This window comes from Centruroides sculpturatus, unplaced genomic scaffold, assembly GCF_000671375.1.
Source record: "Centruroides sculpturatus isolate CEXI.00-Female unplaced genomic scaffold, Cexi_2.0 scaffold790, whole genome shotgun sequence".
NCBI lineage: Eukaryota > Metazoa > Arthropoda > Arachnida > Scorpiones > Buthidae > Centruroides > Centruroides sculpturatus.
This window is the reverse complement of record NW_019385106.1, coordinates 348,817-363,952: the sequence shown is the minus strand read 5'-3', so window position 1 is coordinate 363,952 and position 15,136 is coordinate 348,817. Positions and strand designations below refer to the sequence as shown.

Here is a 15,136-nt window from a genome sequence, read left to right as displayed (position 1 = left end):
AATATACTGTGTTTTTATTACACTGATTTTTAAATTTTTTATTTACTAATGAAAAATTATTTTTAATCTTCTGGAGACGAAAAGATGAATGGTCATATCTTACACTGAATTCTGCAAAGTTTAAAATTGTTACTGTTTGAAATTGACTTTTGTATATTAAAATTTTAAGTATATTCGTTTATAAAATTTGCTTAAAAGTTGCAACGTAAGTGTTTCAAATTCAAAAAATAGCACGACAGTAGAACCTATATTAACGGCAACTTCCAACAATGGCATTTTTTACATATCCATCAGTAGCCGTTATTTACAGGTTTGATTGTATTTATTTCACTAATTCCTATAAATGCGATAAAATTTCCAATCTCGCAAGATACGTAATTTCTCTGCAACTTGTATGAATCATAAAGGTGACATCAGCAGATAAATAATTTAAACAAATATGTTTGAAATTAAACACATATTTTCATACTTGAATCCATTATTTTATAATTAGTGAAGATACCCTTGAAGAAAATAACAATAAGGAAGTAATTTTAATGAATATTTTAAATTTTCTGTGTTTTTGTAGGATTTTTATAACGACTCTAACCAAAAATATATAAAATCATATTGCATTTTGTTGTTTCATCGTTCGTTACCAAGCAAAATTACTCAGTTATTAGGGTATATACATATACTGTACTTGATAAAAGTTAATTATTTTGCCTTATAAATCGATGATAAATTAAATATAATGCAAACGATTCTATGTGAAAATATTATTTTATAATTTTAATATAGTTGTTTTCATATTTACGTCTTATAACCGATAACAATACATAAAACATTTTAGTTGTAAATAAAACAATTATAATTTTTATCAATTATATATAAATAATTTATATAAATTTTATTCAAATTTTATCTGTTAAAGTGTTAAATTTTTATTTAATTGCAAAATAAGTATTGATTTTTTTTCTTTCTTTTTTAAGTTTAGTAAGACAATTTCCTTCCGCATGGGGGCGATGTCGTTGGTGTTGTTGTTGTTGTTGTAGGTAGTATCGTTTGGTTTCAGGTTGTAAGCGCTTGTAATCGCAGAAACGTAAGTAAATATTATTGTTAAGTCAATAAAACATAAAATTTTTAACGGTTTATGTCGTTATTAAGCTATATATTTAAAATTTTGCATTTATTCAATGTTTTTTTAAAGATAGCATCTGCTCTGAGGGGGGAGTGGCTGCTGTTAGTGTGTTGCATTAATCACTTGACAGAAAAGATTTAAATATTAGAAATGAGGAATATATAATCTTGTCCACATACATATACAAAACCTTTACATAAACACACAATGAATAATACTGATTACAAAATACATTATTTGTAATTGTATGATGATATATATGCTTTTAATATAAATAATTATTTCCGTATTTAAATTTGAAGCTTATCTGTTATCATAAATATATTTTGAGAGTTGTATATTTGAGACAACTTGAATATATGTGTGAACTATAAACCAACTTTTCCTTCTTGGATTGTGTGTGTGAGTTTGTTTAATGTTAATTTAATTAGTTTGATATATAATTATTTCATTACAAAGCATTTTGCTTTCTTAAAAGTAGCAATAATTATGTAGCTTGTGTGCTATAACTAATCACCTGTAAAAAAGTAGAAATGTGATACTAGGATTTGGTCTCTTTGCTTGTGAATACTAGATATATATACTAGAGATGTCACGAATATTCGGCTACTATTTGGTATTCGGCCTATTCGGCTACTTTTTTTAATATTTGGTATTTGGCCGAATGTTGAATACTATTTGGCCGAATACCGAATATCAAATCATGAAATAAAACTCACATATTACTCAAAAACGTATTTATTTTAATCACAAATTACTACATTTAATACTTAAAATCTATCAGTGGTAAGTTGTGATGAATGAAAACAATTTTTTCAGCATTTGTTGATAGCAAACAATTGTGTTTTTCCTCATAAACTATACCTGCTTCTGAAAATAGCCTCTCATTATATACACTACTGCTGGGAGACAATAGATAAATCTTAGCAAATTCTGTCAGACTTGGACACTGTTCTGCGTTTGCTGACCACCACTTGTAAAGGTCTGCTGTTCGATGTAGGCAAACAGTTTTCATATAAAGTGATACAAACAGTGATATTTTTTAGTAATAAGGACTATTAGTAACACAATTTGATGTAACAAAGAACAAATAATGCATGTCATGACACAATCTACTCGTAAATAAAACAAATGTGCCCGCGATGTCGCTACCGCACCCACCACAATTTCATGGGTCGTAACCTGTCACCCATGAAATGTACACATATTTTGCTGAATGTTCGGTATTTGGCAAAATCACTATTCATGGCATCACTAATATATACACTAGTACCGAATCTCATTGATGTTACACGAGGGAATTAATTTCCTGCGAAGTGACGAAAGGCTGCCACCCTCATTCACATTAACTATCTAATCATTGAATCGGTACTTCTTCGCTGCACGGAGTCTCCATTTTAGTGAATAAGGCCGTTCTCTGTATTGCCAGGATAGAAGAACAGGAAAAAGAAAGTATATTGCCTGGTCACACCTGTTGTAAGAGCAAGGGAGTCAGAAGACAGAAGTGAAACAGTATCCTATCCCACAGAAGTCAAGGAATCATTGAATAACATGGACAGGGGCAGTGGATCTATTGACATTTTTTCTAATTTAATCTGTTAAAAAGGCTGCAATGTTTTACTTGTCTACATTTAAAAAAAATATATATATATATTAATATAAATATATATATACACACAAGGCTATTTTATCAGTTGGAACGTGCTGGTAGATAGCATGAAAAAGCATCCGTAGCCAATATGTAGTACCAGCAGTTGCTTAGTAAAAGCAATACTATATGTTTAGTCATCATGTATCTGTATTAGAATTTAATTTTCTTTATGTTTTTTTTAGAAAAAACTGTGTGTGTATGTAGTATGTGGGCACATACACATGAAACAAAAGCTTGAATTTTAATGGAGGCTGTTATATGGAAAAACATTATAAAAACAACAATATAGCATTAAGTATAATTAAATTTTAAAAAATAATTATCTGGCTTTTTTTAATTTTAGATAAAATTGAATATGAAATTTGATCCTTATTTTCTATTTATTCTTTTAAGTTTAATTATCATAATTGATAGTAATTTATAGAAAATATAATTAATTATATTTTTTCTTGAAAGAATAACAACAATGAAATTGATGTTCTTGATGTTCCAATTTATAACAATTTCAATGGTCATGCTAAATCAAAATAGATTACATTCATTGTATTCCAAAAGGCATTGATTATATTAATTTTTCCTTGAAAAGTCTTTAAACTTATTTTTGTCAACTATTTAATATAATGTTTCTCTAGGCTTTTAATCATTTAAAATGTTTTACACTAGAGAATTTTTATTTCAAATTATATTTTAGCACCGATTTTTGAATTGGTAATTCTTAGTATATCACTCGCTTATTACAAAAAAACTTTAGCTTTCTGATTACACGAAGGAAAAGTATGATAGTTCCTGGAATTGTTATCATTATTCTTTTTATGCAGTATTTTCTTGTCATGTTTTAACAATAAAGAATTTCATATTATTTCTATTGTTTTTGTAATTTGTTATGTAGTCTGCTTTATATGATGAGTTGCAAGTTGTTCAGGTTGAAATATGACAAGAAAAATGTTTTGAACATTTTAAATTGTGAATTCTATACTAGTTGATAAGTCTTGATCCAAATTTTTCCATCCTCCTGGTTGTTTCAGATTTCTTTTCAGTATTTTTTTGCATAGAAGGAAACTTTTTCAATGACAAGTCTTCTTTCCAAGAATATACAAAAACAATTTTTCTATCATGATTAAAGTAAAATAACATTCAAAACTTTTTCAGCAATATGTTTATATGAATTATAAATAATAAAATGCTTTTTATGAAAACATTCATCACTTATAATTCAATTAAAGTAAACACAATAATTATAATTGAATTACTTTATTCATATTTAAATTTTCAGTAAAACAGGATAACATATAATATAGTATTATCTCAATAGATATAGCCATCATGCTAAATGAATGATATAGTGATGATATTGATGCATATTAGAAATTATAAATAAATAAAATTGAAGAATTTATTGGATAATTATTGATTTAAAATTTGCAAAACAATTCTGATATATTTTAACAGATAATATTTTAATTGCATAATTAATATTATGTCAGTTCTTTATAACAAAAACAGCATGGAGACTAGACACTAAAAATTTATATTGTAGAAATTATCGATTGTGATATATATTATTATAATTAAAAATTTACAAAAATGAATAATTTTTAAGCCCTTTTTTATTTCATTATTCTCATAAATGTTCTTAATTTATTAAATTAGATGATCTGATATGATAAAAAAACACTTCATAATGTTTTCTTATCATATAATNTTACTTATTAACTTATAAATAGAAAATTTTATTTAAGATATAAATATATTTGAACTTTGCAATTTAGTTATACAAATGTACTGTACGAATAATAGGATTTAGAACAGCATTTTATATTTAAAATTTTCAATATTTGGTCATACAAAAATATAACAGTTTAAACTTCGAGAATTCTCTTCTGTATCATTTTTTATTCATGTTTTTTTATTGTTATTTCTAGACAGTTCAATTCTTCTCAGATTTATTGTTTCATTTTTCTGAACAAACTTTTAAGATATTTATTTCTTTAATCATGACTTAGTCATTCTTAATCAAATTTTAAAAGTTTATATATAATGGTTTTTTCCCAGAAAAAAATGTAGTATGAAAATAATACAGAATACATTAACACATTATTTTTAAAACATATTTCTAATGATATTAATTTATACTTGTTGACAAAAAAAGCATGAAGATGGAGGTTTAAATGTCTGAAAACATTAGCAATAATAAAATAAATGCTGAAGAAATTAGGGTATGTTAATTGTATTATGTTGGAAAAAACATATACAAAGCAGGAGACATGGAGTATATGAAGGTGCAGGATTTTCTGAACATATCACTATGCCATTAATGTCTTGTACCACTATTAGGGATGACCAACTGTCAAATGAGATGACTTTCCAGACTTTTCAGCATGCCAGCAGTGGGAACAGTGCCACTAGCAGAAAAGATGAGATTGAAGCACTCATCAGTGTCCATGCTCTAACATGATGGTTGTCCATTTCTAAACAACTGAGATTTATCACTAAAGATGATACACTGCCCATTCATTGTGGTTAATGTTTTAATGTCATGGCACTACTACAATTCAATGAAACAGCTAACCTGCGTCTCTCAGTTTAGTGATAATGCCTTTCTCAAATTCTCAGCTATTTGTAATATCTTTATCATACAGGCATGCTAGACATGTTTGAAGATCTCAAATAAGAGATGATAATTAAAATTCTGAACATAATGAGTGTCTGCAAGCCTTTTTATAGGATACTAGAGAGAGCAATTTTAAGGTACTCCAGTGGCATTAGCTGGCATGCAATTGGACCATAAGTGTAATCATTTATATATTAGTCTGAGACATACCTGTATGCTGAGTTTTGCAGGAATTCTATCTAAACATATATAACCCATATTGTGAATTATTTTAGAAACAAATCAAATTGTTCTTATACTTTAGAATAACTTACTTTAAAATTCTAAAATATTTGAAAATCATAAAATTATGATTTATTTTCAAATTAATGTGACTTATTTAAGTAGGTCTAGTATACAGGAAAATTAGTTTACACTATATATAATAAATAAATAATTCAAGCATCAATAAAATATACATGTATACAAAAATATTAAATTTCATATTATAAACATATTTTCAGTTAAAAAATTGAATAAATAAAACTCCAATTAAAAATTATTTTAATATTAAGAAGAAATGTTAGCATTTGATAAAAATATTTACAAGATATCAAATATAGTATCATTTATTCAAATTATAACAAAGATAGATATTAATAATTCTAATTTCCTTCTTAATATATTTAAGCTACATTGATTCTTCTCTCAAAGATATAAAAATATTCAAATTCTTTTAGCATAGTTATAACAAATATTTTTATAAGTAAATAAATGTATGTTTAAGTCATGAAAGGAAAAGATATATCAAAATACAATAAGGAAAGTCTGAGTAAAGAAATATATCAAAAATTCTTATATATTAAATAATTATATAAAATATATGCTTTCAAGGAAAAATGAGTGAATATTAAAATTTTACACAAAATAGACAATAACTAAAATAAATATTATTTTCTTGATTTAAGTTTGTTTGGAAATATTTTATGTTTAGATTTAATACTATAGTTTTATTTTTATAAAACTAAAAACCTAGCCTACAGAATGCTTTCTTTTTAATGTTAAAATGCATAACTACAATATAAAAGAAGTTTTCATACTAAATAAATACAAAATATTGCTTTATTGGATCAAAAATATGTTTTCAGGCTTATAGATCAAATTTCTGGGGAACACAAAATCCAAAAATAGTTTAAACTTCTATATTTTTTGTTGTAATAAAACACTATTTTATTAATAAATGTAAAATTGTATGAATTAATTGTAAAAATAATACAATGCAGACCCACTATTTTTTAAAAAATGTGTAGTTTAATAAGTTACATTAAACATATGTTAATTATTATAAACGGGAATACTGTACATTTAACAAGTTGTCTTCTTAATTAAAATGCAAATACATATACAAGTGAAAATTATAAATATTGTCAATGATATAGTATTATTAGAGAATAAAAGTGAAGAAGCTGGGGTAATATGACTAGAGAATAACATAAAACTATTGTAAAGAAAATTTATTTATTAAAACTAATGTAAAAGTGATTTCAGTATTCTTCTTTACTTATTAACTTATAAATAGAAAATTTTATTTAAGATATAAATATATTTGAACTTTGCAATTTAGTTATACAAATGTACTGTACGAATAATAGGATTTAGAACAGCATTTTATATTTAAAATTTTCAATATTTGGTCATACAAAAATATAACAGTTTAAACTTCGAGAATTCTCTTCTGTATCATTTTTTATTCATGTTTTTTTATTGTTATTTCTAGACAGTTCAATTCTTCTCAGATTTATTGTTTCATTTTTCTGAACAAACTTTTAAGATATTTATTTCTTTAATCATGACTTAGTCATTCTTAATCAAATTTTAAAAGTTTATATATAATGGTTTTTTCCCAGAAAAAAATGTAGTATGAAAATAATACAGAATACATTAACACATTATTTTTAAAACATATTTCTATCTCTATTGTGATTTTTTTAAGTATACCTACTTAAATTTCCAGCAAATTATGAAATTGAAAGATTATACTTTAAAAAATATATATAAATTGCATAATTTGTTTAAAACTTTTATATTTCAATTATGAAAAAAACTGTTTTGAAATTTAAACAAAATATTGAAAAGAAAATGAGCAATTATTTATTATGACATTGTCACAATGCTGGGCTGCAACTTTTAATCATAGTTTTAATTTATTATTTAAAATCTGTGCTAAAAAAGTATGATGTACAGGGGCAAGACACTAGAGTATTAATTTGAGGTGGAGCTCTCCACCTCAAATTAATACTCTAGTGTCTTGCCCCTGTACATCATACTTTTCCTTTAACAATGGAGTCTTGCCTGTCATTTATTAACTGCTTTGAGAGGAAAAGTTTTGAATTGAAATAACAGGACTTCAGTTTGCATTGGAAGTTTATCTACAGTTAATTGGGACCTTCTGCCCCTAAGGTTTCCATATCTGGTCTCGGATTTCATCTATGTAACTCTGTTCTCAAAATTATCGAAAGACAAATTGACAAATGACAGTGGGTATTTAAAGTCTACAATTTTTTCAAATTGCAGCCCAATCACATTAAAAATAAATATCAGTATTGAGAATTCGGTATAAACTTTAAGCAGTGGTGGGTTCAGCACGGTTTCTGCAGAACACTTCCTAAAATATTTTAAATTTGACACACTGTTATTAAAATTGTACTTATAATACTTGTTTTGTCAATTTACTGCAAAAGCCTTCATTTGCAACTTTTTAACAGCTCAATGAGACTAAAGTGGAATAAGTAAGAGATATGCAATAGAGCAATAAGTGCACATGATAACTTGTCACTGACTTGCTGCCATGACTATGATTGATCTGTGATACCTATCACAGTCAAGTGTCTAATGTTTTATGCTCAACTTCATGGGTATAACAAAAACCATAAGCTCTAGGCATAAACATCTGTGTTTCTGGATACAGGAATTGAAGAAATAAATACATTTCTAGGATGTTTTTTTTATATCAATATTAAGGCATTGATTTCTATTAGTGGATTGTCCCTAGTATGAGGGTAAGGATTTAATCATACAGCCAATGATCCTCGAGTAAAATAAGAACAAACCACGAAAGACTCCAATCAAGAGGCATTATGGAAATATTTTAAATTATAGTTTTATTGTTTCTTTTTGTCAGTGATATTTAAGTTTTATGCACTCTTTTTATTATATTAGAAAATATTTTTAATTAATTATTGNGTAAACAATACATACAAGTACAGTACAGTATTTTCTGAGGAAACACTCGTACTTATTTTTTTTAACCCCATTCCCGATAACCCGGCATTTTCACAAACTCGGCCACCTTTCGGTCCACATTAGGCCGAGTTTTCGAGGTTCTACTGTACTACTATTATTATTATTTTGTATATTTTTCAATATACATGGTGCATTAGGTGAAAAAAATACTGTAATGCCCATAAACTTGTTAATAAATATTGTTTTTTGTATTTAAAACAATCACTAGTGCAGCAAACCAGTTGTTAAATTATTTCAATCCCCACTATTGCTAAAAGTTAGAAAATATTTTTAATTAATTATTGGATAATGCTCATTTGTTCTCAAATGGATACATGAGCTGGTGGATGCAGTGAGATCTAACAATTTTCAGTATTTATTTTAAGATGTTATATTATGTCTTTTAGTTTATTTTTTTACTACAGTAGAACCTCGAAAACTCGGCTCTCGAAAACTCGGCACTCCGAATAACTCGGCCACACCCTGGCAGGGCAAAAAATCCTTAGTTAATTAATTTTCATTATAGACAGCTTTATAAAAGTATAAAAGCTCTCATAAAGTATTTTTCTGAGGTCTGTCTTATCAGGTAAATTACTATACACAGTGTATTCATTAATTTTCATTTTCATGTAGTAAAGGCTCTATGCCTTCATAAAGGACGTACTTTTCCTTTGTTTAAGGGTATTTGGGCAGTTTATTCTCTGTTATATTCTCAAGTAAACAATACATACAAGTACAGTACAGTATTTTCTGAGGAAACACTCGTACTTATTTTTTTTAACCCCATTCCCGATAACCCGGCATTTTCACAAACTCGGCCACCTTTCGGTCCACATTAGGCCGAGTTTTCGAGGTTCTACTGTACTACTATTATTATTATTTTGTATATTTTTCAATATACATGGTGCATTAGGTGAAAAAAATACTGTAATGCCCATAAACTTGTTAATAAATATTGTTTTTTGTATTTAAAACAATCACTAGTGCAGCAAACCAGTTGTTAAATTATTTCAATCCCCACTATTGCTTGTAAGAGTATGCATTAAGAATAAAAATTAGCAATTTTTAAATATGATTGTAATTTATCTTATAATATTTTATATGAACCTTCTTTCTTTATCTTTTTATTATGGGTATAATTATGGAAATTTAGATCTTGCTACATAATTTGCTGTAGAATATTTAGAAACAAGAATTTATAATGAAATTTTACATATATGAAAGTTATCATATACAGTAAATAGTCGTCATGATGATTTTTTTACTGAGGCTGATAGTTAGTTCTTAATTGCATTTGAAACTTGTAGAAAATATTTGATGTGTCATAATATTAGAAACTTATCTATGATTTTAAAATTACAAATTTGAAACATATTCATATTAACAACAATAAATTAAAACCTAAATATAAAGTTATTAAATAGTTAGTTAATATATCACAATTTTTAAATTGTAAAACATTCTAGGAGTTTGAAATTAAATTTTAAGATTTTTTTTTATGGAGAGAAAAATGTTTAATCAGTTTTATCATGTTTTGTTACATGACAGCAAGTTAGAAAAACAAATACAAATAGCATGAAATAGATAAAGTTTTGTAGCTTTATTTACAGATTATTCTACATATACAATAACCTTTTTGTTTTAATTCTATATCATAATGTTGTCTTGAAGATATTTTAAATGTTAAAAAGTAGTTTATATTAAAGGCTTGTTACCAGTAAATTTCATTTGAACTGATGTGACTATTGAGTAGTATAGCCAAAAACATTTTTCATCAGTACATAATGCATCACATTAACCATTGACAGTGATTTCTGATTGTTGTGTTAGATTTCAAATATAAAATAGATGATACACATATATCAGTACAGTTGAACCTTGATTATTCAAGGTTTTGTATTATCTGAGGTAAATCTGTAAGCATAATAAATATATTGTATTACTTTTAAATTTATGAAGGAAAGTTTAAGATGATAGCATGTACTAGTATTACAAAATGATTTGTTTCTTTTATTTTCTATCATTTAACTTCAATGCGAAATAACTCATTCGTATTAAAATGTAACTACAGTACAGTAATAATCATTTTTTTCTTAAAACTATTGTATCTATTAGCTGTATAATAAATTATATGAAAATTGTTGTTCTTATAGGTCTATATAATTAAATTCACTAAAGTATGAGCTTAATCAAAAATAAGCTGAAAGGTTCATATAAATCATATTTTCATAAATATCATATAAATCCTTATTTTCACAATTTTTAATCTGAAATTCTGTGGCTGTCCATTTTATCTGCATTTCCAGTTATCGAAGGTAGTATTAGTTCATGTTAACTTGGATAATTGGTGTTTTACTTCATCCATATAGATACTACACATACATGTTGTAATCTTTATTCTGCAATACATGATATAAAACCATATACAAGAAAAGGATGATACAGACAGCATTCTTCTCAATGTTGACTAGGACTAGCTGGGTGAATAGCAGACTAGCTTTTGATCCAGAAGAATAGCTGACCAAATGTCTTTTACCATCACAGTTTTCTCAGCAAGTCTGGAAATCTGACCCTGTTCATGTTCTGCCTGTGGAAATTTCTCTTGCTCAAGGGAAACAGCCTCTACTTATGTATATTCAGTGAATTCTTACTGTAACTATCCAATATAATGAATGATTTAATTCAGTTTTTTGAGAGTTCATTACATTGAACATGTAGTAATGTGTGTGTATGTATGTATGCATGCATGTATTTCTTATTTTGTTTGATGAGAATACTGGATTTAAAATATGGTAATAAAAATAAACATCTTAAAGTCCAATGTTATTAATCAAAGCCAAACAATTGCCAAAATAGCCCAATTCATTACATCAATTGTTTGGCTTTGGTAATAAAAATAAGCAAAAACAAAAAATGAAAACCTTTAGTTTTAATAATTTCTATTTGCAAATTTTAAATTTTACAATCAATGCAAAACAACTCCAAATATTTGTGAGGAATATGCAATTGGGGGATCACAAACTAGTACTAGTGCAAGGATTACTAAAACTGTTTGACTTCAACAGTCAAGAGATTGGTGGGTCAGATCATCAAATGAAAATATTCTTTGTATGTGGGCTTTTTGGGTCATGAGACAGTACCAACCTGATTACATAAATTGTTTATTGAGAAAAGACTGATGGCTTACAATACTCCTTGGTTAGTCTTCTTTCCAAGAGGAAGAAATACCTTTTTTCTCAGAGGAAGTTTAGTTCGTAATCCCAGTCTCTTTGGATTTCGGAGAGTTCTTTGTGATAGATCGTACATTGATCGATGCCCTGAAAACTTCATGCTGGACGAAAGAGAAGTACTATATCGACTTGGTCTGAAGTGAGGTAGCAGGGATTCTTTTACATTTAACAATGCTCAATTGATCAAAGAAATCATGGAGCAGTCAGAGTGTATTTGACCATTGACAAATCTGACCAGAAATCCTTCAAGATAAAATGTGTTTGACATGCTGACTGGACCACCCATAAGAGTTCTAGGAAACCATTGGGAAAAGTGTGCCTGTATACCAAACAATGAACAAGAAGAATCAAGAATGGATCTATGCAAAAGAACACAAGAAACTTTGTGAGAGGAACTGTGCAGACATTTTGTAGTGAAAGAAATCTGATTAATAGGAACATTGAAAACAAACCTCATGTCCTTGAGATGTGGGATTTTATTTATTCAGTCCTTGTTCATCCATCCTGGCCCTTAGTCTAGAGTTTTCGTGTTGTATCGAATTGACATTATTGAACTCACTTGTGTTACTATGACTCACATAATTGGTAGTCTCAAGTTAGACCCATCATGTCATATTCACTTGGTTATGTATGTCATTAAGCATGATGGGATTATTTACAATGCATCTGGGTTTGTGACTATAATGATTCGACCAATCAACTTAACTGTAACAAGTTGTAAACAAATCAACGTGAGTTTGTTTACTCGTGTTACAGTTAGTTTTGTCTTATAGCAATTTAGTACACAGAAGCAGAATGGAAACCTCCAATGTTTTATTTAAAATTTACCACATTTTATTTAAAAAGAAAGCTAAGAACAAAAGGAAATATTAGTAACATATATAGAAAATAATAAGAAAATGAATAGTAGAAAATTCGACGACGAATTTACAAGAAAAAGATAATTCAATTTGTGGAGAGAATTAGTTGAAAAATTAAATGCATGTGTTGGAGCTAAAAAATCCATTGTCAAATGGAAAAAAGTAAGTATTTTAATTTAATCCTTTCTTCATGTAGTTTTCTTCCTTGATCTATTTCTTAAATTGCTCAATGAACTTAACACTCCTGATTAACAAATAATCTTAATATAGTGTCTATGCTCTTAATAATTTATACATATAATTTACTATTATTTTAATTCTCTTTTTCAATGAATTAGATACTTCTTTTTATTTTTGGAAAAATTTGGTGTATAATTTTATCAATTATGAATTAAAATTTTTTATTAGTGCTGGCTTGACATGAAAAGAAATGCAAAAGAGAAGACATCTATTTGTGGTCAAAAAATTCTTTGCCATCTTAAACATCATCTTTCAGTTCTTTCTAATGCTTTGATTGTGATTAGAATAGCATATCTGTCAGCCATTTTCACTTTCGTGTAGAGATCTCACATGCTCAACTCAAAGTGAGTAGGAACTCACATGGTGAGATGATAAAGCATGTGAGTTATAACTCAAGACTACCAATTTGATGTCAGAGTGTGAGATGGTACCATGCGACACCTTTAACATGTTGGGAATTCTAACACAAAAAACTCGAGACTAAGGGCCCTGATTGGTCTCGGTTCCTTGTCCTGTTTCCAAGTGAAATTCAACACCAACTCAAGTCATAGGAAAATGTCAACGTCAACATTTAATTCAGTGCTGAATTCTGATACTAACTGGATGGGGTTGATCTTAGGACTTGCATTGTTTAGCAGTTTCCATCATAGTGTAAGTGTAGTGAAAATATTTTTCCTTTTAAATATTTTCTTTCTATCCAATTCCAAAACTTAAGCAAATTTTTATGAGGGGTTCAGACCCAGGAGTCTTAGATATTCTTTTAAAAATATAACAATTATAATAATCTACTTTATTGGAGTTTGTTTTAATTACAAGTTTTTCTCAAGTATTTTTGGCAACTAAGCCCATCATGAGGAGAATCTTTTCCAAAGATGAATTTGATTGTCCAAAAGTATTTGAGAAAAACTTGCTATTAATATTACATTGAACTCCAATAAGCATGTTATTGTTATATTTAAATTTAACAAAATTCTTTTTTCTGTTTTAATTTATTTACACTTAATTGATTCAGATCCAACTTATTCTTTTTGGTAACTTTATTGATCATCTATTTAATGCAAAACAGGAAAAGTTCCAAAACTGTCAAAATAAACTGTTATGGTCAAAATTATAATTCATTAACTCTACTTGTATATATATATACTTATTGTACAGTACAGAATGAAGTACTGTATCTGTTTAGAAAGTTAAATCACAAACTAATAGCACTTATCAACAAATCAAAACTGTTTATTTGTTTGCATCGATAATCTATACTCTATGTTAATGTAACATTAATTTACATGGATTCATTTAGCCTGTTAATCAACTTTCTACATATAATTTAAATTGACTTTATAGTAAATATCTAGGAAGGATAAGCATGCTACATATTTAGAGTTGTAACTTTATAATGCAATTTTTGATCAGTTCTATCTATTTAGTGTTGTATTTATTTTTTTATTAGTAATTAATGATGATGATTAAATCTGTAACTGGAGAAAAATTAATTTCATTAATCAGAGTTAAAAGTTAGTAATTATATTATATAAACTTTTGCAAAAAAAAACTTTGTTTTCTCATTATACAGTATTTTAAATCTGTAGCCTTCAAATGACATTATCAAATAATTTATAGCTTTTGAAAGAGGAAGACATTTGATCAAATTATCCTGGAACACACTATATATATATGTAATTTCATTATTGATTAATCAAAAAATTAATGCATCTTGATTTGTCATTTCTGAATAATAAATAAAGCACAATCTAAACATTGTTTTAAAAAGAAAATTTATATATTATGTGAGAGGTTGTTTTGTACAATGATTCTGTCTGATGATTATGATATATATATGTTACAGTCAAAACCCGTTTTTAGTTATAATGTGTTTTAACTAGTTGAAACTAGTTTATACTGAATGTCTTTGTTAAAACCCATTTTGTCTAGTTGAAACTAGTTTATACTGAATGTCTTTGTTAAAACCCATTTTGTCTAGTTGAAACTAGTTTTAACTCAAATTCATTTTTGACTAGCAGTAAATTCTAGTTTTAACTAGACAAAACCGGTTTTGTCTAGTTAATTTACTGCTGTACATGTTTTGACTTTAGATAAAACTAGTTTTAACTTTTAACATTAGTTAAAACTAATTTTAGCTACATAAATATGTTTGGGGGAAATAAA

The 15,136-nt window shown here is 27.1% G+C and overlaps 1 protein-coding gene across 3 annotated transcripts in view; it reads left to right on the top strand.

Annotated features, from left to right (window-relative positions):
* The first annotated feature begins 971 nt into the window (after positions 1-971).
* The window catches only part of LOC111634790 (plasmolipin-like), a 31,597-nt gene continuing 17,432 nt past the window's right edge, over positions 972-15,136 (top strand). The window contains exon 1 of one of the 3 annotated variants that reach the window (XM_023379623.1): positions 972-1,081. The gene's annotated coding sequence lies outside the window, so the exon portion shown is untranslated. Of the gene's footprint in view, positions 1,082-13,088; positions 13,625-15,136 lie in introns of those variants that run through there. The other 2 variants (XM_023379626.1, XM_023379624.1) reach the window with 2 other exon arrangements.